Here is a 992-nt window from a genome sequence, read left to right on the forward strand (position 1 = left end):
GAAGAACTTTGGAATCGATTGAGAGATTTGGGAGACATTGTTACAAGACCGTGCAGCATGGTGAGCCTGCATCAAAGAAGATGCTATACCCAATGAGCAAAGCAGAATTACAGTACCTCAAAATAAACACGAGATACACCAATTTAGAGACATCTCCACTCCAAATGTTCATGTGAACTATTTGTGCCCGACCTGCGGTAGAGCCTCCCTAGCTAGTATCAGTCTGTCCAAGCTGCAGTTGGACACACTGTACCTTGACCCCAACATAGGGATGTCATTTTGGTCCTCTTCAAGAATGAAGGGAAACAACCAATACACACACACACACACACACCCCAACTAGATATATATGTTGTTGTTGTTGTTGTTCACCCTTTGTGCTGCATGCTATAGCTTCTTGGAGCTACAGGTGAGAGTTGGGGGACAGGCAGACACCAAAGGTGGATAAGCAGCCCTGAAAAGGATTCAGCAAGCCCTCACACTAGACATGCTAGTCCTCCCTGAACACCCTGTACAGCCCAAAAAACAACTATGTACACATATGTACATATTCTGTATACACATTTACACATGGGGCCTAAATCAGGCCTGTACAACCTACAGTCTGTGGGCTGCCAAAGGATTTTGAGTGGCCCGAGAAAAATGTGGAGGAGGCAAAAGAAAGTAAAGATGTAACTTTAAGTAAAGATGCAGCCTTCCACTAAGTCACTATTGTGTCCCTCACGTAACTTGGCACACAGGTTGCCACTGTGTACTCTCTCCTGTTTGTCATGTGACTCGCAGCAATCAACCATTGTCAATCTGTCTCTGGTCTGAGAGGAGCGAGAGTCGTATTTTTTCACTGTTTTTGATCATTACTAAATGTAAACAGTAAGAAAACCTGAAAAATGTATTAAAACTTGCACTGTTTAGCAAAGTAAATTTTTAACATTCATGTGATTTCATGATAAATAAAAATCTTAAGTAATAAGTGTAATTAATTGATATTAATT

Source organism: Vombatus ursinus, unplaced genomic scaffold, assembly GCF_900497805.2.
Source record: "Vombatus ursinus unplaced genomic scaffold, bare-nosed wombat genome assembly UNPS02014906.1, whole genome shotgun sequence".
NCBI classification, from domain to species: domain Eukaryota; kingdom Metazoa; phylum Chordata; class Mammalia; order Diprotodontia; family Vombatidae; genus Vombatus; species Vombatus ursinus.